This window comes from Silene latifolia, chromosome Y (assembly GCF_048544455.1).
Source record: "Silene latifolia isolate original U9 population chromosome Y, ASM4854445v1, whole genome shotgun sequence".
Lineage (NCBI taxonomy): Eukaryota > Viridiplantae > Streptophyta > Magnoliopsida > Caryophyllales > Caryophyllaceae > Silene > Silene latifolia.
The window spans coordinates 395758797-395783448 of NC_133538.1; the positions used below are offsets into that span (position 1 = coordinate 395758797).

Below are 24652 nucleotides of genomic sequence, written 5' to 3' on the forward strand. Positions count from 1 at the left end.
TTCTTGTGGAGTTTATTTATTAAAGTGGCTAGAAAATTTGTGTGATCAAGCATCATGGAGTGATAAACGTTCTTACGAGGTATAAAATTTTCAACAAACTTTTGTAAACATTATTCTGTATATTTTATTTCAAGCATTTCAATATTTGTTGTCAAACAAAGTTTTTACGTAGGATTTGGATGAATATGGTACGAGTATGATTGCACGTCTCATCAAATGGAAGCGAAACAAGAGAAAGGTAAATATAAAGAACCTTTAATGCCTAATTTAAATTTTGCCTAATTTTAATCTTCTTTTCATTAGATTCTGTCTCGGAGTGACTTTTACGTAACAGTATCCCCCCCCCCCCCCCTCCGTTTTTTTGTAGGATTATCACTAGGTGATATTTTCTAAACACTTGAGTCGAGGGATGTGCAAAGGGAGTGGCAGATGACCTAATCCAAAATTCGAAACATTGCCATTTTTTGATCTGATTCCTTGAGTCGAGGGATGTACAAAGGGAGTAGACCCTGGAATATTAGATTCTTGTGGAGTTTATTCTGGAATATGTAGTACACTAAGTCTTGAGAGTACATATTAGATTTTGGAATATGTAAGGCGTGTAAGACATGAAGTCATGTTTCTGGACTAATTCTAAAAACATGTCACGGGGCAACGAAAACGAGAAACAATTTTCAAAATTGGATAACGAACATGTCACGAGGCAACGAAAACGAGAGACAATTTTCTAAATTGGATAACGAACATGTCACGAGGCAACGAAAACGAGAGACAATTTTCAAAATTGGATAACAAACATGTCACGAGGCAACGAAAACGAGAGACAATTTTCAAAATTGGACAACGAAAAGGTCAGAATGAAATCAAAATATCGTAAATGCATTAAAAACTGTTCCACATGCATGAAATAACAAAGGTACATGCATGAAATATGTAACTCATGTGTCCAAGGTCAAATCTTAAAGTAATCTCAAGTGAACTTTTAAAATGTTGCATTTTAATTTAGATTTTGGAATTTTATTATTAACTTTGACGGTTGGGGATGTGGTAGCAAAGAAAGATGTAGTGGTAGATCAAATTAATCGCCGTAAGGTTTCTTGATACTCGCATAATGTGTGCATGAAATAACGTTCTTTGTGCATGAAATACATGTGTATGTGCATGAAATACCGTTGTATGTGCACGAAATAATGGTGACAGGAACACTCAGGCTTTACATTCTATAAGTGTTACATTCATTCGTTTTAAGAAAAAAAGTCCAACATATATCAAATAAAATAAAAAGTCCCGAATTATTCAATAAGGCAAATGTCCAATATCTATCAAATAAAATAAAATTCCCGAATTTTTCAATAAGGTAAAATAAAAAATTACTCTACTCATTGTCGGTTGTCCTTCGGTCACAATTCCTACTGTCGTGGTTCGCCATCTCCCCACAGGCCTTGCATTTTCTTAGCACTTTCTTGTTCACTTCCCCAGCTCGTTCTCTTTGTCAGATTAGCCTTTTTCCCGAGCCTTTGTTTTTGCACTGCCTTGGAGGCAAAACCTTAATCTCACTAGAAATGTTTGTTCCTAAAAGCATCCCAATTTCAGCATTCTTGTCCTTTACCTTTGCAATACCAGTATTTCCACTTTCATCAAGGGTAATTTTTACCCTTTCCTTGAACTCACGCAAAATCCCAAGCAACTCATCACAATGCCCAGGACTCTGTTCAACAAGTTCCACACAAGTAAACAACTCTGGCCATAAATCGCCAACTTTGTTTTTCTGTACATCCATTGATGTACAATCGCAAAGAATCGCCATTAGGGCCGACGATTGGCTGGCAAGTTGCTAGTTTGCTCCACCGACTAAGCAGGTAGTCACTTGGAACTTTCTGAATTCCCCGATCTTTAAAGACACACAGAGCATGTCGACAGAGTATTCCATGTCTTTCAAACTTCTTGCAAGTGCATACCACTGAAACATCATCCTTCTTAAAACCAACTTTATACGTTTTATTTCGAATTTGATCTATGATATCTGTGTATAGAATTGGATAGGTTTTATCTTTTTCTTTATCCCCAACACCACATGAATAGCAAGCTGCTTCGACTTCTTTTTGAAACTCGCCGAAAATTGTTGGAGTGTAGATTTCTAATGCATGCTTTTCTAGGGCTAATGGAGTCGACAACTGGGGGAAGGAGTTTTTTTATTGTGCAACAAGTTTCGAATGTGTCCATCTTTGAGCATCCATTGCACTCTCAAATCTCATCCAAAACTCAACTAGGGTTAAATTAGGATTAGTGAAGTTGCTTTGAAAAAGTGGTTTTCGACTCGACCGGAGGTCGTTCTCATCAAGCCTCCTAAAAACAGATCACGAAAGTAAGCTGGAACCCACATATTTCTAATGTTGTACTTCTCCTTAAGCCACTCGTTATCCGACAACCCATGAGATTCAACTACTGTTGTCCACCTTTCCTCAAATTCAGGCGGCTCCACATCTTCGCTCCAAACACATCGATTTATCTTCTTCAGGAACTCAATATCTTTACATATTACAGGTCCTACTTTCTTAGGCAACTTTTTTAGTATGTGCCACATGCAATATCTGTGTTGCACCTTGTCTTTCCAGGCTAATTTCATTCCTTCTTCTATCCCCGCATCTTCATCAGTTAACGACCCCCCATAGCCTCTACGAATTTCATAAATAGCCAAGCAAAGGACTCCTTACTCTCATTTATAATAAGTCCAGCCCCAAAGGTCACGCATCTCTTATGATTATCCACCCCTGTAAAAGGACCAAATATCATCCTATATTTGTTTTTTCTAAAGGTCGTATCAAAAGAGGTCATGTCCCCGAATAGCAAATACTCGCTCCATTCAACTCCACTTTACAAGTTTCTCTTTTGCGCACTATTCACAAGAGAACATTCAACTTCAATTTTCTCTCGATACATAAGTGAAAATATATTCATGCGGGATCTTATTTGATTCGTCTTTAAGAGTACATTAAAAATATCTAACTTTTATAATTTTTGCAAACACGCAGCTAACGATATTTATCGTCTAAAAGTAGCGTTGGCAAACGTGATAAATGAAAGTTGTAAAGTGGAGTTGAATGGAGGGAGTAGTTTTTAATACTAATAGGGTCAGCCCAAAACACATGTGACAATCGACCTATCTCGTCTACCTCAAAATCAAAATAAAAAGATGGACACATGTGTTTTATCTTCATAAAATGCTCAATAAGCATTTGAGCATCCCCCTCTGATAAATAATTTTTGATATCTCTAGAAAAGTTCTTAAAGTCTTCCAATGACACACCCACATTCCTATAAGCCAGTCATATAAGAAAAATAAATATTTTTAACGGTTTTAGGTGCCACCGATTAAACAAATTTCCAATCGTAGCGTCTCAAAATGTTCTCTAGCTAAATGCTTAGTCAAAATATCGATCCACTGTTTCTCAGTACTACAAAACTCAAGTCTTATATTCTCCCTTTTTTAACATGGTCTCATAAGAAATTAATGTCTAATTTCAATTTTTGAAAACGGGTAGGTTTCAAGGTATTATATAGAAAATTGAAACAATCGTTAATGTTCTTCGTCGTTACACACTAAAACAAAAATTAAATTCTTATAGTGAGAGCACATACCAAGAAATATTGAGCATCGTAGATAATTGTATGATTTGATTCATACGTTGTACCAATGATTGTAAGTTGCATAAAAATCTCCTTTGTTCCCCCTGAATTCGATCTTGGGGTTATAGCGGAGTCTTCCATAACCTCAAACTCCAGTTTTTATGTATTGCGGTGAGATTATAGTTCATATACTATATAACTTCAACACTCTTCCCCTTTTTATCATCAAAGGTAATCGTACCTCCATCAAAAGGATTTAGTGAAAGAAACTAACTAATATCACTTGTTATATGTCTAGAGCAACCATTGTCGAGGTACCACTGATTGCTTTCTTTCACCATAACCTACAAGAAAATTAGATTCGATTTTTGGTCCTTTGACGTTAGTCAGCCTAAAAATCTCCAAGACCACATTTTTTATTCTTGCAGTGGTGCGCGGTAGTTAGTGATACAGTGGCGATGGAAATTTGACAGGAAAAAGAAACCCTAATTTAATTACCATGAACCTCAACAATATGAACCAATACACCAGCAATTCAAACTCAAAGATCAAAACTTAAGGTACAAACCTGGAGAGGAAAGACGAGAAAACAGTGGTGCACAAAAGTTGAAACTATAATGGCCCATCGTGGTGCGCCGTGGAAGGTGGTGCGTGGTGAACAGTGGTGACTGGCCACCGAGACAAGGGAGAGAGTGAAGAAATAATTAAGGTATTTGGGGTTGGTATCTTTGACGGGAATGACTGATTCATCATCTTTTGATTCATCATCTTTTGATTCATCATCTTTTGCAATCTAAGCCCTTGTTCTTTTGCTCCAATAACTCATTGTCAAATGAAATGACCTTAAGTTGTCCTAAAATAAAAGGCACAGTAATGATCGGTAGAAAAGGAAAATAAAGAATGCCTCTTGCTCAAAAATTCCATAGAAAAACCAATAAGGAACTTGGTGCAAAGTAATGATATACTCCGTAATAATATACTCCCTCCGTCTGAGTCCTTTGTTTACCTTTTATATATTATTTGTGAGGGTATTTTAATCAAAGGTAAATAAATAATTGAGACGGAGGGGGTAGTTCATAAGCATTTATATTGCAAAAAGTGCAGTAGTAGTCACTAAATGCTGAAAGTCTAAGTTTGTGTAACACTGTAACAGAGAACAATATATGTACATATTAAAATAGCACAAAACCCAAATCAAACCTAATAAGAAAACAGGAAGCTAGTTCAGTTGTGCCATGAATGATAAAGTGAAGAATATTCTAAACCATGTTGCTTATTTTTTATTCATTATCAAAACTATAATTGCAAACATCAGCGACATAAATAAGTGTTAAATAGAGACATTATTGTTGCAGGACAATAATGTTGCAGTATCATTTAATCGGATCCATGAAAACTCGGTGATTAACACCAACTATCATGGGCATTTCTTATTACCTAGAAACCATCAAACATAAGCTTCCCTGGTGCGAATAACACAATTAATAGTTCAGGAAAATGGAATGAACTAATCAAACACATTAGATAGAATTTTGAATAATCAACAAAAATAGTACCCCATAGGAAATAAATCATTGTCTAAAAATCATTCGGAAAAATTAAACCATCTTCATAACTTATATCCCCTTCATCCCATTTAATTGTTTACCTTTTAAATTTTTTATTTTTGTGAGGGGTATTTTAATCAAAGGTAAACAAATGATTAAAGCGGAGGGAGTAGATATCTGTTTTTCATAGCATATATTATGAAGTGTGATTGTCATAGCGTATAATATGAAGTTTAATTATCATAGCTCATAACAATTAATTAGCTATCAAATTGAGTTTTACACTCAGACATCAATCTCCAACAAATTCCTAGTTATGTTTAGATTGTCTATACTTTTAGCATTCACAGTTTGTCTAGCAAAAACATAAACCCATTTTCACAATTAATGATTATTATCCAGTTAAATATGAAATAATGGATGCCTAAATCAACAAGTAACGAACAACAAGGGTACTTTGTATCACATAAAAACAAAACAACAATAATCATAAGCTCATATACCGATGATTTCGCAAAATAAAAGAAAATATTCATCAAAAAACTACGATGCATATAATTTCTCCAAATCTAAGAGCTTTAAACGAAAAATATAACATAGAACTGTCAATTGATTACCAATTGATTACGGCATCTTTGGACTACCCAAGTCCAAAACTGTTTTAAACCCCAAATTAACCAAAATCCATATCCAATATCATCAATTAAAATCCAAACGCAAAAGTTAAATCCGAAATTCCGAAATATAAATTAGGTATTGAAGTAGTTTACCGATCGATGTTGTGATATTGTTTTGGCTAAGTGCGACATGGACACTTCGCGAGAGATGAAGATAGAGAGACAACATAGTCCCCGACATCGTACTGCTGGTGGGATGGATCTGCATGTGATGGCCTGATGGGTTCTGCTCGGTGGTGACTCTGGTGAGAGAGATGGAGGATGAATGAGAAGTTTATTTAGATTTAGGTTAAAAGAGAGATGGTGGCTGAGAGGATGAACTAAAAAGGGATAGACTCCTAAAGTATTAAGGCAACTTGGATTTGCTGCGCCTTTTCCCCAAAACGCCTCAAATCTCTTATTTACTGCGTTTAAAAAAAAAACGCCGCAAATACTTTTATTATTCATACTTCTTTAAAAATCCTAAACATTCCCTACTGTAGCTGTAACAGTAACATTTTCAGTTTCTGACCATTTTGCCCTTCTCCATTTTTCCTCTTTATTTGCGTGTCACACTACTGCTGCCTTCTTCTACAACATTCTCTTCTCTTTCATTTGTTCCATTTTCAAGCTTTACTGCAAGTCTTGCTCCTCCCATTTAGTCCACCCATTCTCCTTCTTACCCTCTCTCACACTAATTTCCCTTTAACTAATTCCCCATTTCCTTTTTAGTTGGTATTGGGCATTGCAAACTGCTTTAAGAGTTAACACAGCATTTTGGTTTCGATTTTTTATTTGTTGCCTTAACCCACTGATAAATTATGAGAAACTATGCCGAGGGATAAGTAATTCGACTCATTCACATCCAAATCATGAATGTTTGGAATCCATATTATGCAAGGAGGCATTTATTTTGCTAATTCAAATTGAAGGGTGAGTAGCTTTGAGTAAGAGTAAGGTGTAGGCAGAGTAGCTTCAGAATGTCAGTGCTTAGTTGATCAATATTGATAGACCCCTTTTTAATTCAAATATAAGTTTGAATTGATACACTGGTACTTTTAGTTTCGCAAGCTATATTGCTGGAGTTCTTCTTTTGAACCTAGAAGCATTTCACAAATTTGAACACGTTCTAAACTTAATCGAACAACCAACCATGAAACATTGTGGAACTCTGCTTATCGTTCTTGTCAGCTGTATATGGTGGGAATATTATCAGCTGTATATCAGAGAATTAACTTCAATAAATGCTTATTTTACCAGGCAAACCTTATTTTTCCTTGGATGCTTTTGAATATGAAGGCGTTCGTAACCATTTTTCAAAGACAAGAGCACACTTGGAATTCAAACTAAAAGAAAGCTGGAAAAATGGAGAAAAATGTGCATGCAGGAGTGTGTTTTAAAATGCATTATGAAGAAAAAAATCCATGGTGTTCTTCGTCCTCTGTGCTCTACTTCAGGTATAGTTTCTAAAGAAGGAAGCAGCAGTGACGAAGCCACATAACTTCATTTCCAGATTCTTCGTTCAAGATATGGAGATCCATTAATTATACTGAACCTCACTAAGGTATTACTCAAATGACTGAATTAAAGCCTGCTACATTTATTATATGGGAACCAGAACGTCAATATAACCTGAATCCGGTTAATATCCGCTCCTATTTAAGGTGGATGACGAAGTGCGTTAAGGTCCAACAAACTTGAACTCGACTCATTGTCATCTCTAATCTAATTGATGTATCTAATACATTTCATGGTGACTTATGTACTGTAGGTGGATGAAGAACACCCTGGATCATTTCTTCATAATGCATTTAATAATGTTGTTCGAGTCACTGAGTGCATTAACAAGGATATGGTTACCGAGAATCAGTTGACCTTCTGGAATCTGGACCTTAATACAGATTTCCGTACGTAGCCTTTTCCCCTTTTTGTTCTCTTGCAGAAAATGCCATTAGCATGTTCAGATGGTCATGACTCACCCATTTTTACTTTGCGGTGAAGGTTCGATGTGCGTTCAAAACCGAAAGATCCGCTACTATGATATGGATCAGGTTATATCCTTGTGCTTTCACCTATTAGTTTGATCCCTTACTGTATGAAATGTGGGGTTAGTACCTCCATCGTATCTCTAAATCATTGCTGTGTCCAACAGATCAGTCATACTGGGTTCCCATATAATTAATCGAATATTTACTTTTGGTATATTGCCCTTATTTAAAGTCGTTACAATTTCTTAATGGTTTTGTTAATTGTTCTCATTTTTTTTCAGCCCAGCTTGATTTGTCAGGGAAGATTATGCAGAATTCTTGAGGTATGTTCACCTTTTTTGTAAAAGATTTATTATTGTTGTGTTAATTTGGACTTCTCCAAACATGACGCCCAGTTTGATTGTTTTATGGTATTTATATGTTCAATGTGATAACGTTCAATTGTTTTGTTCAGGCCCGAGCTCATGTGATCAGAGAGGGAAATGAGACAGAGGAGGTCAGCTGGCCAAAGAGAATGAACCTTGGCCTACCAGGAGGATTTGCGTCAAGTTGAGCGTTGGAGAGTTGCCATGTTGCATTGGGAACGTTATCTCACAGACAGTGCCACGGCACAATTTTGCCTGACGAGCCAAGCACTGGCACGGCACGAAGGCCCGCCACCATGCTTAGGCCATGTTGCCTGGATACAGTGTTTATCACATCTATTTGAAGTAAAACACTTGTCTCTTTCTCATAGATATTTATAGGTCACATTGATAATCTTTACCGATGGAACATGTTGCACATTTTTAAATAGCAAATGAATATGAAATGGAAGGAAATAAAAATCAAGACTTTGTTGAGTTTTCTGGATTTTACAAAAAAAATGAGGAGTGTTTATCATCCATGTTTAACAAAGAAATACAGCATTTACCTGGTTTTGATTACTTAAAACAATTAAGAAATGGGGATTTGGATTTAATTATTAGAATTTCGGTGTTGATTTTATTCAAAAGGTGTGTCTTTTCTTTTAGTCTACTGGTATTTTTTTGTTCTTATCTTTTTATTTACCGTTTCTTTTTTAAGACCATCTTGACTTAAGGCGGTTCTCATACGCATCAAAATAGATGTGGAAAATTAAAGGAGGTTGTGAGACGTCTTGAGTGAAGACGGTCTTAAGCAAGACCAACTGCTTTTAATTTGATTATTTATATTTCAATAGTTTCATCGATGAATTCATTATGCTTATGTATCCTTTTTCCCCTTTTTAGTTATATTGCATGTCAAACTGCTATTTGTCATATTTTTTTTGTCAAGATGATTCTTTGTAGTTGATTTCTAGATGTTGGTTAGTTTGATTTATTCGTGAGGTTGTTTACTTGGTTTAAAGGGTCACATGAAAATTAATGATCTTATAAATAAAGAAGCCATTTGGTATTTACAGTGATGATAATTCTTACTTCCTCCGTCTCAATCAGTTGTTTACCTTTTTTTTATTCTTTGTGAAGGTATTATAATCTTTGGTAACAAATGACTGAGATTGAGGGATTAGTACCTGATTACCTAAAGTCCTTGTATCAGCTTGATGAAGTTTGTTATAAAATGGGGCTGTGACATTAGGAGCATTTTATTGTTTTGATGATCAAAATTGTCTTGCTTTTCAGGTAGACCTTATTTCTAAAGGTCAACTGCACTATTACTAGCTGGACTGTTGGGCTTGCCTCCCATTTGCTTAAGATGCTGGTTTTATAAGTGTTAGTTTGTCTTCAAATTGAGCATTTGATCGTAATTATTGCCTGCTAATTGCTCTCTTTCAACACCACATTAAACTTAAACTCTTAATTTTGTTAGTCGGTATTGATTTTCTGCTTGTGAATGAATTGTTGATGCTAGTTAGCTTAACTGAGATTCTTGTGATGGGATCAATGCACAGAGACTCGGGGAGTTGTAGTGATCAGGAATTTAGTTTGCGTTTTTGTGTTGTTATTTGGTTATGCAGGCTGATTTCATGAAAATGCCATTTCTTGAGGATTCATTTAATGATGCCTATGCAACCGAGGCGACATGCCATGCAGCAGATGCACTAAGTAGTACATAAGTTTTACTACAGTTGTCAATGTCTTACTTTCTCAGTATGTTAATTGGGTTTCTTGTTTGTGTATCAATGCCATGATTTTTGGAAGTTAATGATAAAGGTTGCCAAAATAGTCTAATTGTTAATGCTTTTTTGGGGTGTTAAGCATACATAGGCTTGTGGATGCTTCTTTGAGTGATAAGCCTAATGGGAGGTAGTACGACAAATATGATGCTGATGGTTGGCTAGACCATGGATTTGTGTTTCCCAAGTTGAGAAACTACCACAAGCATACAACTGAATACTGAATTCTTCTATTTGGTTTGATACAATGTGAGGCTTAATTTTCCACATGTATTTGGCCTGTTTATGGTTTTATCCTCCTCTCATTAAAAATTGTGTTGCAATCCCCAAGGTGAATAGATTCATAATTGTCATTTTGATCAGATTTTTTGTTTTAATCATGGTCTAGCCAATGTAAATCAAAAATCAAACATTTTACAATCGTGTTTGCTTGTATATTTGTTGGTAGGGTGGGGATTGGTTCTTTTTAATGGGTTACTTTGAGTTGGTTTTACATTGTATTCACTATTGATTGAATTGGTGGTAGTGACTGCGTATTAGAAGCCAAAGTTGCTTGTGATGTGATGTGTCGGGGTGGTGAAAGTGGTGACAAAGTGGAGAGAGCGGTGATTTGTGTCGGTTCCATTTCCCCTTCATTTACCCGTACACACTCCCATTTTTATTCTCTTTCTCATCTTTTTTTTTGGAAGATCATGCTTTTATTTATGCCTGGTTTTAGTTGAAACAAAATATTGTTCAAGGCTGATCTCGTTTACACTCTCAGGCTATGCTTTTACTTATGCTCGGTTTTGTTAAGATTGAGAGGGATATGGGGAGATGGGTGGGATTTAGCTTGTGTTTTTCCCCTATGACTTTTGGCAGACTATTGATTGAATTTGCTGGAATATGTGTTGGATGACGGGACTGAGTCCCTACTTACAAACATTTTTTGGACTTAGTTATTGTTCTCTGGGTTTGGGTTTCATTTTTCGACTTTTTCTGTGTGCTTGGGTTTAATATTGATCCAACTATGAGTTCTAGACCAAAACAAGGTTTTTATTGCCCTTCTTTCTCTTGTTTAGTTTGTCACACCTCAATGAAATGTGGATATTGCAGGCAACAATGCTCCAAAAAGAGCTGAAAGGAAGTTTAATTTTCACAGGAAAAAGGAGATAAGAATGATGAAATAGCTGAAAGTGTCAAACTCAATTGCCTGATTACAATAAAAAAGTTCTAATGTACCAGCAGGTATAGCTCTAATCTAGGATTCTCATGATTATTCTCCCCCATACAACGTGTCGAAAGTGGAAACATAATTTGTAGAGTACCTTTAATTTTGATGGTCAAATGATATTAGTTTCTCATATTTATATAATCCGCGTATATACTATGTACAATGCAAATGATACTTAGGAAATACGTGGTTTCAATAAATCTGACATTTCGTAAATTGGATTGTATGTCTGGAGTGTCTGACTATCTCTGCATAATTTGTGTATATCCAACCTCCCCTTATTCTATTTGCATGATCTTTTTTGACACTGCGGTAATGTTTTTGTATATTATGACAAAAAAATTGGCTGATATTCATGGTTCTGGTGGCAGGTACTGAAGGAGGATGCAAACTACCCAAAGGAGCTAATCGGAAGAGGCGCAACATATGCTTTTCAATGAGAATTTGACGCTGAAATTGCCGACTTTAACAAGGTATCAAGTTCATGTTTCTGTTCTGAAAGAGTTTGCTCTTCTTGACAAGAGCTTTAGTAAACCTGTATGTATGCCGTGGAGGCAAATCCACTAGATGGTGAGGCATCGAAGCATTGAGTGCAAGCTCGTATTGCATTAAGAGACTCTGAGGGGTAAGAATAAAGGGCAAGGACTCTGATGTTCTTTTTATAAATCTACGTTTCCCGTGAAACCAAAGACTTATTGTTCCTTAGTTTTGGAATATGATGGAATAACACAAATTGAGACTTTTTTAGTCTTCGATTTGTTAGTCGTCTTTGAAAATTTGTCACAAAAGCTTTCTGAATTTAACCACGTTGCTGAATTTGTGATCTAGATAACTAACAACCTGACTGAGGCATTGGGGTTATTGCGTTAGAGCCTAATTCGGCTAATATACTGCATGAGAGAGGTCTGTTAGCTAGACTCGTTTCAGTTCATTTGATTCTACATTCTCCAACCTTCCTTTCTGCATTTCCATTTGTAATTTTATTAACCAAAAAAAGACCCTTATAATTTAACCGTCTTCCGAAGTTGAAAATTAGTGAAGGGAAGGACGACCCCTTTAGGAAATTAAAGAAAATAACTTCACGTTTAAATATCATTATAATATGACACTTTTATTATGTTAGAAACTACGGAGTATTTGCTAACTGGAGTCCGAAAATGTAAATGACATTTATATGTGGCCCGCAGGGTTTGGTGGTCGCTGGAGCCTGAAACAAGAAATGTCATATGTTATTGACTTACATTATAAGTTGCCCTACCGGTGGCTGCACGTCAACTCCAAATGGGCTGTCAAAGTTGTTCCTTAACTAAGCTACAGTTCATGTCGAAGTTGTTCCTTATCTAAGCTATTGTTCATGTGGGTTGTTTCAAGAACAACCTTTCTTAGGTAAATTATATTTTCTACTGCCCATTTGGGATTTGCATTGATGTGCGTACCGTCAGATGGCTTTTACGAAAAGAGTTGTTTTGGAAGTTTATATTATATGCTTATTGAGTACGGAGTAATCGTTTTTCATCTCCTTCGCAAAACTCAACTGATTTGCCCAAAACTCAATTATTTTGTTGTGAATTTTACAATGGGGATTGAGAGGGAGGATATAAGAGGAAGACGGGTTGAAGGGTGGGAGAAAGGCAGAGACCGTTAAGCTTAACTCCTGACCTATTTGCTTGTCATTCTTTTTTTGGTACGTTACTTGCTTGTCTTTCTGTAGTCTGAACATGTCAGTTGTTGATAATTAAGCTAATATACATATTAAATGACCTTTTGTTTGGCTTTTTAATCAATGTCAAAATGACAATGAGCGAGTTATCGAGTAGTATTAACTCTTTTGGTGTGCTGAAATATGTTATTATTAGTTCATTTCTATGGTTTTCTGATCTTTCTTAGTATTTTGTTCCAGTTAATGATTATTGTTATTTGTTCACAGCTGCAACCAGATAAAGAAAATGGAAATAGCTAGAGGACATGAACAAAAGAAAGAGAAAGATAATGAGAACGAGAATGATTAACGATAACAAGGATTAGAAGATGACTATCCATTATCTCTAATTTCTTAACGTAGTCAATCATTACATCTTACGCGTCGCATTCACGAGAATGATTTCGCAAACAATTACGGAGCGTTTCTATAAATAGGCGGTTATGGTCTATGTAACTATGTATTTGTCCTACATTCTAAAACAAATAGTATTAGTTGTTTTAAAGATCCATGAAAACCATGTCCTATTCCGTATTTTGTTGCTATACTTCCGACTTCTTTCCACTTAGCGTTTCACCAAATTGGGGCACCGCGCCCGATAGGGTGTGGTGCAACAACTAGTCTTAAAAAAAAATTATAGATTCTTTTTGCTGCCATCCGGACAAAACGCCTCAAATAGCGCGCCGCAATAAAATATTTTTCTACTAGTGACACGCCATTATTATTTGCATCTATATGGCTCAACTCAGTCATATAATAACAAATGACATTATTAATGGTTGTAAACTTACTCATTATCATCTTTACACAACTGTTAGAGGCTTTGCCGTCGCGAGAGTCAATCCAGTACACTGTTTTGTTTCCACTTGGATTGTCAGTAGCACCCAATGCTTCCTATTCAATTTTGGACATTGAACTGTTAATTAGTTCATTTACACGCATGTAAGCATGTTAATAATAAATTTATGGAATCGTGATTCATTACAATAATCACGTACTATACATACATATTCTCATTGTAGGGGCAAACCATAGTTTTTTGGTCGACATCAACCGACGAGCGATACTATTGATTTGTTCTTCGTATGAAATTCTGTGCACAAAGAACGCTTTAGGACTCAAGAATCTGTAGGCGTGAATTGGAAACTTCCTCTCAGTGATCAAATTAGTCAGGTACCTATCACGCCACATGGAACGAAGAATGTTATTGTAATTGATAATTTAAACAAACATCATTATTCGTAAATGGAAATGACTAAATAGTTTTATTAATAAAAGTTACTTCATACAAATCAAAATATGAACATCATCTAAATTGTCAAGGTCGACAAATTCCAACAGTTGCTTCGGGTCCAGTACGGCTATATCAATTGCACCCATAATTTCCTCTTCAATGTTAATCATGACTACATCCCCTCTAGGTGACTTCTTTACAGCCAGGTTGTGCAAAGCCTTCAGCGAAGTAGTTTTCATTTTTTTTATATATGCACACGATTCATAATAAGAATCATAAGCAGGCTTGACTGCAACAAAAGTAGCTGGCTTATATTGTATGTCCTCTGGTTTTGTTTTTGGGGAAGACGTAGTCCTTTCGGTGACTTTGTCCGTTGACGTAGTAGTAATTGCTTTAGCTGCCGTCATGGCTTTGTTTAACTTCTGCAAATGTAAAGATTAAAGTACTTACGATATGTTAATATTCATACCCTAATATATTTAAAGAACAAGTAATAATTAACGTCTGCATATAGGTACCTCGGGGATGACAACATTGATGAGGTTGTCAGGCCATTGCATATAAGAACTTAAGGCTTCTTTCAAATAAGTGACCTCCTCATTAAGAAATGGTACTTTTACTTCCCCATAGTCGTTTTTATATAATTGGGACACTTCCACTTTCCTGCATTTGTCACGAAGGGGTATACCATGAACCTTAACTTGTTGAAGTCGGTCGTAAGCGAACACGTATTTCCTGGCACTAGCAACTTTCTGTTTCCCCTGTAAATAGAACAGACGACAAGCCACCTTGCAATCATCCTTCACGATAGCTTTAATCAATTAGTACACATACATTCACTACCTTTAATAAATTTCATAAGTAAAAAACGTGTATGATATGAATAATTATAACCTAACAGCTATTACCTTTTTCGGTGTTGAGAAGAACGTCTGATCATCAACTACCTCAATCTCATCCCGTGTCACGGCCTTCCTGGCTTCCTCTTCCTCTTCAACTGCCTGATATCGATCCTCGGTTCCCACCTCAGTCTCCTTTGCCATTTCCTCCTAGGCTTTCTTCTGTACATTAACACTTGTCTATATAACACGTATTGATTTTCCAAATCATATAACACATTGTATATATAAGACATAAATATTAGTACCTCTTTTTCCTCCTCCTCTTCCTTCTCCTCCTCCTCCTCTACTTCCTTTATGACTTCTTGAACCATATCCAACTCTTCTTCTGATGGCTTTTCCCCAAATTTCAACATTCTCAGCATCAACCTGGCCATTTTCTGTAGCTGTGTAGTAAAAATTAATGTCAACATATATAGTTATAAATTACGTTGGTTCAAATACAATATTTATACGATTACCTTCTTAGAATCATCACCACTCATCATCCTTCGAGTATTTTTTCCAAAATACTTAGTGATACCAATATGCGTCGATACCCATCTCACACGACCTGGATGCTCTACTTTGCTGATTGCCCTAGCAAGAATGTCATCACGTCCTTGAGGCTTTCATTTTCCTTCTTGTACCTCCTTCTCACAGATCCTCTACATACAAAAAAAACCATTCAGCAACTAAATTTTATTTAAACTCACAATTATTTAACTCCGACCACCAGTGGTAGGAGTGACATATTAAGTCAAACTTACAATTTTATCTTTGATGTCCTTATCATATTCGGTTTTCGTCTTTCCGTTCTTAGGAGTGTGACCTTCCACCCAAGCGTCGTGACAACTGAATTTTCCAAGATTTGCCTACATTTCATTCATCACATTGATATCCTCTTAAAATATGTATGATTACGATGAACATATAAAACATCCGACTAAAACACCTAATAGTCTAATACTATAAGAATTATGTACTTATAAGTTTCGCCTTAATCTATAACAACCTCGGGAGCCGTAAAAGACGGTCTTTTTCTTTAAAATGTTCGCCTTGTTCCTCTCACTCATAGCCTTCATCAAATAAATTGTATCAAGAAACGTAATCATGACCAAACACTAAACTAAGTATACTTATTTACTTATTATTATTACGTTACCTTAAACTTGTCAGACTGCCTATAAGCGATATAGCTATCCTAATGGTCTTGACTGACATACGGATACTTCTTTGTTGGTGGTTTCTTGTTCATCTCCCCGGTTTTGTTGTTGAACAAGTGGTTCTCAACAATCTTTAACTTTCAAGAACTGAGGGCTTTGTAATACTCCGTATTTATAAGTCTTGGGGTACTCTATCGAGTAGGCCTTACTCTGTCAAGTAAGGGTAAGTTGCGTTTTAGAAAAGTTTCTGACCTGTAAGGGGGTACTCTATCAAGTAGCCTTAGGTACTCGATAGAGTAAGGGGGTACTCTATCAAGTAGCCTTAGGTACTCGATAGAGTAAGGGGGTACTCTATCAAGTAGCCTTAGGCACTCGATCGAGTAAGGGGGTACTCGATCAAGTACCTTGGGTACTCGATCGAGTGTCCTATTTTCTGGGAGTTTTTCTCGGGTTTTGTTAATTACGCGATTAAGGTATTTAAACATATTCGTCATTGTTTTAAATCACTTTTGCAAAACCTAAAACCCCGTTTAAGAGAGAAAGCGATCGATTCATCTTCCTAATCGCATTCTTGACAATTCCCGAGTTCAGACGGTCAGTTCGTATCGTAGTTCGTGTCGTTGGATTCCTTGCGTCGAGGGTAAGCTTTTAATATAATTTCTATAATATTTCGTTAAGATTGGTTAAACCCTAATTTAGGAATTGGGGGTTTTGGTGTGTAGTTTATGATGTGTAGTCTTTATGTGCTGTATGATATGAGGAGAATTCGTAGAGGAGCCGTTTTGATACAAACTGTTTGTAGATACCGTCTGCGTGTTGTGCTTTCCGTAGGATTCCCTACTCGCATTAGTCCCATAATGGGATATTGATGATGTGCTATAGTTAGTTGTTGATATGATGATTGTGATTGTGATTGTGATTGTGATTGGTTTCTATGGCTCTCGAGATGCGTTCTCGGCTGAGTGGGGTCACTTGCGGGAGTGACTTCACGCCCTAGTTTCGCCCTTCGTGGAACCCGCCACGAAAGGGGATGTGCACATTAATGGGACGGGGTTATCGCTCGTATGATGAGCGGGGCTTAGGTGGGAACAGCGCGGTCCCCCATCGCGGTATCGGTCCAAAGTGGACGTCGAGTATTGAGATGATGGGGATTGGTTGGTGGTGTGCGTGTGTGTGTGATTCAGTTCATGCTCTGTTTGTCTTATTATTGATATATATATATAAGTTGTGTGATTAGTATTGACCCCGTTTAAATGTTTTAAAAACTGTGGTGATCCATTCGGGGTGGTGAGCGATTTTAGCGGTATATCTTGGATACACGTGGGATCTAGTCAGGGATGGAGTCATCACATATCAGAGTCTTTAGTCTTCCGTTGTGTTTATTAGAACAGTTCCTTTCGATTGGTTTATAGTTTGAGGACAACAGTTGTACTTTGCTTACGATTGGTTTTGTAATGTAATCACTTAAACTTATTTAATAAAGTATGTTTCTTCATTGTCTTATGATTATCATGCCTCGGGTAACCGAGATGGTGACATCCTCATACCTGAGTGGTCCCGGTAAGGCACTTGGAGTATGGGGGTGTTACAAATGGTATCAGAGCGACGATCCTGAAACCTGTAACCAATGAATCTAATGAATCTAGGGAGTCAATTAAAATGAACCCGGGGTAAAGGTTGTAGGAGCTAATGCAAAGACTTGGGAGACGTCCTAAAGTCGCGAACTCGCCCTACAATTTTGAACCGGTCACCATGGGATATGTGTCGGGATCGTTATGTGCTTATTGTGTCTTTGTGTGTATTTATGTAGTAGTATGTTGTATGAATTGATGGATGAAAGATGATAATGACGTGAATTGTATGTTGGTTGATTGTAAAGCATGAAAGTATAATTATTGATACATGTAATTTGACATGTTATAATTACGCAAGGAAAAGTGTTTTGTCTATATATATATATAAAGCGATGTGTAAGTATACATGTTGTTGTTGTCGTGTTGAGTAAAAGTACAGAAGGTTAGGAGTATGAATTGAACATGTGCTGGGTGAATATGTTGAACGTATATGGTGGATAAATATGTGGTATGATGGATGAATTAGTGGAAAAGATGAATCATCGTGGTAGTAACATTTGAATAGGGGACTTGATCTCATGTATTTGTGATTTTGTTTACGAAAAGTGATAGAATAAAAACATGTGGGAAGTCATAATTGGCAAGTTAGATAAGCTAAGTGCATGATGAATGTTGTTGTTTGGCTTTTGAAAATAGTAACAGATGATTATGAATACTGGTTTTATGAGGTTTGGGTTGTTTTCGTTTAACTTGGTTGTTGTTTAAGTTGTTTGGAAGTAAAAATCAAATAATTATGTCGTCTGATTACAACAAAGTTGTCTTTAAACTGTTATAACTTGAGATGCGTAAATGATTTTAATGTGATTCCAATTGGAGGTGATAGCTTGTTCTTTTGCGATTCTAACGATAGGTCACACGTCCAAAACGACCAAGAAATGAGTGAGTTATGACTGTTTTACGAAAACTGGACAGTGCTGAGAATTGGGGTACTCGATCGAGTATCCTTGGTACTCGATCGAGTAAGGGGGCACTCGATCGAGTACCTTAGCTACTCGATCGAGTAGCCCTGGTAATTTGTTTTACGTGCTTCTGATCTTCACCTACTCGATCGAGTAAGTCCCTTACTCGATCGAGTGGCTTCAGATTCGATCTAGTGACCCCTATTTTGGGTCATATGTTTATCTTTTGACTTCGTTGCATATTATGTTTAATTCAAAGGCGTTATTTTGCTTCTTTATGCATTGTTTTACATGTATGTTGGTCTTGACGCGTAAGTTACCCAATTTTGTGGTGTAAAGAGTGGCACCTATGATGAGTATGAGTTCGGTGGGGAGGACATGATTTATATGTGTTGAGATAGTAAGACTTAATTGAGGCATAGAGCATGTTGTGTGAGACGAGATGAGTGACATGATTGTATGTTGAGTAATGAAAATGTAAGTGAATGTGGGCAAGGCATGATGTAAGTTTAAGGAACGTGAGAATGAAAAGATTGAAAGAAAGGATGTGGATAGTAGCAACCTGAGATGTATAATAAATTATGGAGGGAGATGGCTAGAAATAGTGTTGAGTAAGAACATATGTAATGAAAGGTCGTTTGGAAATAGTGGAATATAGCGAACTTAATGGGACATGTCGCGACGTGGATTTGCAGATAGTGACTGAGTTTGGAAATTTGTGTTATCGAGAGACGAAACTACTGTGTGATTTCCTTGGGTAATTAACGGTATTAAATGAATTATGATTTCTAGAGATGTAAAAAGGGGAGATGCAATTGTTTGAACATTAAACGTTGATTCTATGGATAGATTAGTGGCAAGTGTGAGTGATAGCATAATAAGAGAAGATCCATGGTAAGAAAGAGTGGGATGATGTCGGTAGAAAATAATGGAATTTGAGTTTTGGAGCAACGAAAGGGTAAATCGGATTTCTAAAGAGTTAGCTAGAAGGAATAAGGAGTTGAACTATTAATTGGTATTATTGAGTGTAAAGAGAAAAGAAGGATAAAAGTAAGCTGAGGAAAATATTCACCGGAGTTATGTGATATAAAGGTAAGGAATCATCGAAATGTGTGATATTATCATGAGGATGTTAGTTAATGGTTATATGGGAGCTTGAGGACAACATGTTTAATAATGAGTTTCGAGAAATTAAGGAAAGTAAGAAGTTAGTAGAATATCTGCATGATATGAGATTTTGGTGGAAAAATGGATGATGATTCAATTAAGGAAAATATTGGGAAGAATGTTGAGGTAATTTTGTTCATGGATTCGATGTTCGTTGTTTGGGATGTTAACCAAAGATAGAAAAGAAATCATGATGTTTAGAGATGAGTGAAGAGGTTTGATGTCCTGGACAAAGGTAGTGTTATGGTCTTTGACTAGTGGTTAAGGTTAAGGGTATATTAGAAAAGTGGCAATTCTAAAGAGGCTGATTTTGTAAAGACTGAATTGATAAAAGTATGGTTGTCAGGAAGTATAAGACATAGTCTTAGGAGGTGGTTTCTCATAATGAGTGTTAGCTGTATGGTTATGTATGGCAGAAGGTGCTGGTGATGCGAATGGAAGAATGTGATGATGGGCATGCGAGTTAAGCTCGGACAACAGGTAACCTTTGTTGAGTGGTAACTTACGTGGTCAGGATTGACTAGTTGGTTGTGATTACGGGTCTATGATATGTGTAAATGTTTGTGTGAGGTTCTGACCTCACAAGAAGTGGTATGGTGTGATAATTATAAAGCTGTTTTATGAATGTTCTGTAATATATATGTTGGACACGGTAGTTTAATTGAATGATATCCAAAAAGGTAATAATTTGATTAATTTGACATGGCTAGTTATAATTTTATGTGTATTAATAACACATGTGTATTCCGTGAAATGGTAGAGATGATGTTCATGAGATGCTTATCTGTTTAATTCATATAATATGTTGCGTTGTGATTGAGTAAAGTGGATTTGAGTAAGTTTTTTTTGTCCGAAAGGTTATTTCCGAATCAGTATTTATGGAATTGTATGTAGCTGTGATGTCTATCGATGTGGTTGTGGTGCCTCCGGTGGTGATCCGGGCACGGTATTTAGTATTGTGATGCGGGTATTTTCGCATTGTGGTGTGGGCTCTTGGTGGCGGTGTTGTGATGCCGTCACCGGTTGTGGTGGAGTAGGCGGGATGATTATGATACGAGTTTTCGAAAGTGCATACCAGTTATACATAGATTGTTGTTTTGTTTGCTGTTGTTCTTTGTGAGTTTTGGTTGAACATGTAGACAGTTGTCTTGCTTATTGATGTTTTCTTTACCAAGTTAAGTTAAGAATGAGGTAGAGTATGATATGAAATAGAGTTGAATATGTTTTCGTTGTTGTCATGGTATAGTGATGTTCTATTGATAGGACACGGTTGTGGGAGGTTATTACAGTAATTTTGATCTTGTTCTAGATAAGGCTTTAGTAGACATGGTAATGGAAAATGATTCGTGGAACATGTGTTGTAATGATCTGAAAGCGGCAGGTAGTTCATAATCTTTTGTTGGGACAGTGAGTGTAGGGTGTTGGGGGAATTAGTGTCATATTAAGTTATGTATGAGTTTTGCGGTAATGAAGGAAAGAACTTGAGGATCTAGTGTGAGTATAAGTAACGAGTGTGGATCGGGAGTTATGCTTCTGGAAGATAAGTGCTTTACATAGCGAGGTATGTTGGTTTGCAGTGATAATGGAGAGTTAGTATGGTGATTTTGCTACGAGCCTTATGGTATAGGTTAGGGGTGTGCAGATTGATTTGAAGTATGAGAACTGTTGAAGTAAGAGAGCCTTGAGAAATAGGAGTGATTATGGAAATGAGGTTATAGGCAGTTATCTTTGACATATGGTGGTGATGAGGATAATGAGATAATATAGCTAAGGGTTTAGTATTAGTGAGTTACGAGGACGTAACATTTGTCTTAAGAGAAGTAGGATGCAATAAAAGAGAGTTTCATGGTGGTGCATGCGGTAATATAATTGGAAGTAGAGTGTTAGCGTAGCGTAAAGGAGGGATTTGTTTTGTGGACAATACTTATAAAAGGCCATGGCCGTGCTTGTAGTAGTGTGATGCTTGAGTGTGGGAATATTTTATATAGTGTTGACGATTGAAGAAGGATGATGTTATGAGTCCGAGTAAACTTCGAGGACGAAGTTCCTTTTAAGGGTGGTAGAATGTAACATTCCGTTTGATGTCTAGGAGTGTCTTGATTTTGGATTTGATAGTGGATGATATTATGGAGCTAGCAATGTTAGTGGATGGTGGTTGGTTATGTATGAAGTTGGTGTCGTGAGAGATATATATGTGGTGGATACGATATCGTGAGTCATGTTAAGGAAGTAAACATAGTTGGTGGAGTGGGTGTTAAGAGTTCATGTTTTATGTTTGGTCGAGTTGTTGAGTTCTTAGTTATGTTGTTGTGTCTGGGTCGAGTTAGTATGGTTACTTTTAGAGTATGGGTTGAACTTCGGGGACGGTTCTTTTTTAAGGAGGGAAGACTGTAATAGTCCGTATTTATAAGTCTTGGGGTACTCTATCGAGTAGGCCTTACTCGTCGAGTAAGGGTAAGTTGCGTTTTAGAAAAGTTTCGACCAGAGGGGGTACTCTATCAAGTAGCCTTAGGTACTCGATAGAGTAGTAAGAATACTCTATCAAGTAGCCTTAGGTACTCGATAGAGTAAGGGGGTACTCTATCAAGTAGCCTTAGGCACTCGATCGAGTAAGGGGTACTCGATCGAGTACCTTGGGTACTCGATCGAGTGTCCTAGGTTTTTCTGAGGGAGTTTTTCTCGGGTTTTGTTAATTACGCGATTAAGGTATTTAAACATATTCGTCATTGTTTTAAATCACTTTTGCAAAACCTAAAACCCTTTTAAGAGAGAAAGCGATCGTTCATCTTCCTAATCGCATTCTTGACAATTCCGGAGTTCGACGGTCGGTTAAGTATCGTAGTTCGTGTCGTTGGATTCCTTGCGTCGAGGGTAAGCTTTTAATATAATTTCTATAATGTTTCGTTAAGATTGGTTAAACCCTAATTTAGGAATTGGGGTTTTGGTGTGTAGTTTATGATGTGTAGTCTTTATGTGTTTGTATGATAGGAGGAGAATTCGTAGAGGAGCCGTTTTGATACAAACAGTAGATACCGTCTGCGTGTTGTGCTTTCCGGTAGGATTCCCTACTCGCATTAGTCCCATAATGGGATATTGATGATGTCTTTGTAGTTAGTTGTTGATATGATGATTGTGATTGTGATTGTGATTATGATTGGTTTCTATGGCTCTCGAGATGCGTTCTCGGCTGAGTGGGGTCACTTGCGGGAGTGACTTCACGCCCTAGTTTCGCCCTTCGTGGAACCCGCCACGAAAGGGGATGTGCACATTAATGGGACAGGGTTATCGCTCGTATGATGAGCGGGGCTTAGGTGGGAACGGCTGCGGTCCCCCAGCGGGGCGTGGTCAGTGGACGATCGGTATTGAGATGATGGGGATTGGTTGGTGGTGTGCGTGTGTGTGTGATTCAAATTTGTCTGTTTGTCTTATTATTGATATATATATATAAGTTGTGTGATTAGTACTGACCCGTTTAAATGTTTTAAAAACGTGGTGATCCATTCGGGGTGGTGAGCGATTGCTTGTGGTATATCTTGGATACGCGTGGGATCTAGTCAGGGATGGAGTCATCACATATCAGAGTCTTTAGTCTTCCGCTGTGTTTATTAGAACAGTTCCTTTCAGTTGGTTTATAGTTTGAGGACAGTTGTACTTTGCTTACAGTTGGTTTTGTAATGTAATCACTTAAACTTATTTAATAAAGTATGTTTCTTCATTGTCTTATGATTATCATGCCTCGGGTAACCGAGATGGTGACATCCTCATACCTGAGTGGTCCTGGTAAGGCACTTGGAGTATGGGGGTGTTACAGGCTTCCCCTATCTTTTTTTTAAAGGTACTTATCATACTTTTCGGGGACAACGTAAGCTAACTGCATATATGATGAGCATAGTTAGTACAAGTGTTTCGGCTAATACACATATCAAGTAGTAACTTAATTTCAGCTAAAGCATTTATTATTGTATATACATACCTTTATTCTATTTATTAGCATGGTGTTCCGTATTTTATACAATTTACTGATACGCGGCGTACCGAGAGGCACATATTGTCTTACACAACAACCAATCCAACTCACAAAATACCCGACATTCTCACCATATGGCAGCCCCGTATCTTTATCCCATTGTAAAGAATTAGGTATCTTTGAATTTATTGCTTCTAGGGAAACCCTGTGGCGCATTCGACCCGCAGTGTGTTGCAAATTATTCTCATCATCTGAGTCATCGCTTGACGCATTTCCATCGTTTCTTTTCCGCTTTTCGACCATATCTAAAGCAGAAATTAATAAACAAATAATAACAATGCATACTTATAATAACAAACAAATATCTAGAGAGGAGAATTTATTACTTCTTTAAAGAGGAGAATCCGGGTTGATCTGGCGGCGGTAATGGCGATGACGACGATGACTGCGATGACAATGGGGTAGACTGGTGGTTGAGGGGAAGCTCAATGTTTGAGGATATTATGTGGGGGAGGGGAAGCTCAGAGTATATATGTGTGAATAATAGAACACTTGCAAGACCTTATTTAATGGAAAGTAATAAACACGGTATAAGAAAAACCGTTGTATCTTGTTTTCAAACAGACAACAGTTTTGTTTGAAACCGTAATTGATTAGTATCATCTACAACGGGTTAGAAATAACCATTGTCTTAAAGATTTTCATTTTGTTTGACTTTCCCGCCAAGAAATAAAGCATCATTTTTATATAGATAACAACGTTGTTGTACCGTTATAACTGTATACGTCCTGAACAACGGTTTAGGTATAACCGTTGTATTTTATATTTCATTTTGTTTGA

The 24652-nt window shown here is 36.9% G+C and overlaps 2 long non-coding RNA genes across 2 annotated transcripts; one reads left to right on the plus strand and one right to left on the minus strand.

Annotated features, from left to right (window-relative positions):
• Positions 1–2336: 2336 nt before the first annotated feature.
• Positions 2337–6217, minus strand: LOC141634474 (uncharacterized). The gene is made up of 3 exons (XR_012539209.1): positions 5945–6217; positions 4196–4480; positions 2337–3971 (listed from the first exon to the last, which is right to left on the minus strand). It is a non-coding gene; the product is annotated as an uncharacterized LOC141634474 (long non-coding RNA).
• A 1618-nt stretch (positions 6218–7835) lies between these two features.
• On the plus strand, positions 7836–12706 carry LOC141634475 (uncharacterized). The gene is made up of 8 exons (XR_012539210.1): positions 7836–7881; positions 8100–8141; positions 8273–8528; positions 9462–10204; positions 11051–11182; positions 11540–11641; positions 11997–12071; positions 12356–12706. It is a non-coding gene; the product is annotated as an uncharacterized LOC141634475 (long non-coding RNA).
• Positions 12707–24652: the final 11946 nt, after the last annotated feature.